At 45.3% G+C, this 1,352-nt stretch overlaps 1 protein-coding gene across 1 annotated transcript in view; it reads right to left on the bottom strand.

Annotated features, from left to right (window-relative positions):
* Positions 1-1,352, bottom strand: part of LOC103212150 (olfactory receptor 4B1-like) — a 30,233-nt gene that overhangs the window by 22,332 nt on the left and 6,549 nt on the right. The window lies entirely within an intron of this gene.

Here is a 1,352-nt window from a genome sequence, read left to right as displayed (position 1 = left end):
ATAATAATTCCAGAGGAGAAGAAAGGGCAAGCCTAAATTCCTAGATCAATAAGGGAATTTTGTCAAGAAGACATTGATGGAAGAAAGTACTATAAGGAGTCTGGGATCCTGGATTCACATCCAGGGTTCTTCAGGTTATAGTTACGTAATATCCAGAAAGTTACTTAACTTCTCAGAGCCTCAGGGCCCTCACTATAAGAAGGAGATGGTTATAGCTACCTCATAGGGCGATATCCTAAAGCCTGTTCTCAGTCTCATTCCAGGATGTTAGTTTCCCAGCCACCATGCTGTCTTGGATTCCTGTCAGTAATGGGAAATCCACTTCCCCAATCCATGGGCCTCTATGGTCCATGGCTCTTCTCTCTGCCCATTTTGGAAGTACTTACCACATTGAAGTATAACCGTTTTATGTGGTCATCTGCCCCATTGAACTGTGAGTTTCCTGAGAGCAGAGATATATTTACTCACCACCCTACCACCTTCTGAAATGTCTGCCACAAACATCCTTCAACTAATGTAGATCAGGAATCCCCGGGAGGGGCAGTTATTGTGCTCACTGTCAACCAAAAGTTTGGAGGCTTGAGTTCACCCAGAGGTGCCTGAGAAGAAAGGCCTGGTGATGAACCTCAGAGAAAATCAGCCTTTTACAACCCTATGGGCACAGTGCTGCTCTGACACGACCTGGAGTCCCTTGAGGGAGACTCAGCTTGGCAGCTGGTAATGTTGGTAGAGTTAATGGATTAATAGATGGACGGTGGATATATATCTTCCCTAGTCTTCTTAGGAGAGCTCTGATGGCACAATGCCTAAGGCATTTGACTGCTAACCAGAAGGCTGGCAGTTCAAACTCATCAGCCACTTCTCAGAAGGAAGACTGGGCAATCTACTTCCGTAGTGATACCTCCTCAGAAACCCAAGGAGGGGTTGCAGTGAGTCAGATCTGAATCGACAGCAGTGAGTTTGGTTTTTTGGTTTAGTCTTCTTAGCACAACACTAGTTATACTGTGGGATTTTAGTAAATACTGGGAACAAAGTTCTCCCCAGGACCGAGCACAAGTCTCCTGCAGTCCTGAATGCCACTGCCTAGCACTGCCATTTCCTCCACCAGGTTCTCAGTCAGTGACTGGATGGATGTGAGACTGCTTTGTAAAATGTCATGTGCTCCTTGCCACACTCTCACTGCTTGTTTCAAAGTAGAATAATAATCATCACATGCAAAAGAAGCACATGGTCACCAAAAAAAAAAATCATAGCAGTGTTTCAATGGCTTTTCTAGTCTCACCACAGTAACCGTTTCTGTTCTGACCACACAGGTGCAAATGATCCTCTCAGAACAGGTCCCACCCAGATTC

Source organism: Orycteropus afer, unplaced genomic scaffold (genome assembly GCF_000298275.1).
Source record: "Orycteropus afer afer isolate SDZICR_OR568_19922 unplaced genomic scaffold, OryAfe1.0 scaffold00857, whole genome shotgun sequence".
In the NCBI taxonomy this organism is placed as follows: Eukaryota; Metazoa; Chordata; class Mammalia; order Tubulidentata; family Orycteropodidae; genus Orycteropus; species Orycteropus afer.
The sequence above is the reverse complement of the archived record's forward strand: the minus strand, read 5'-3'. Positions and strand labels throughout refer to the sequence as shown.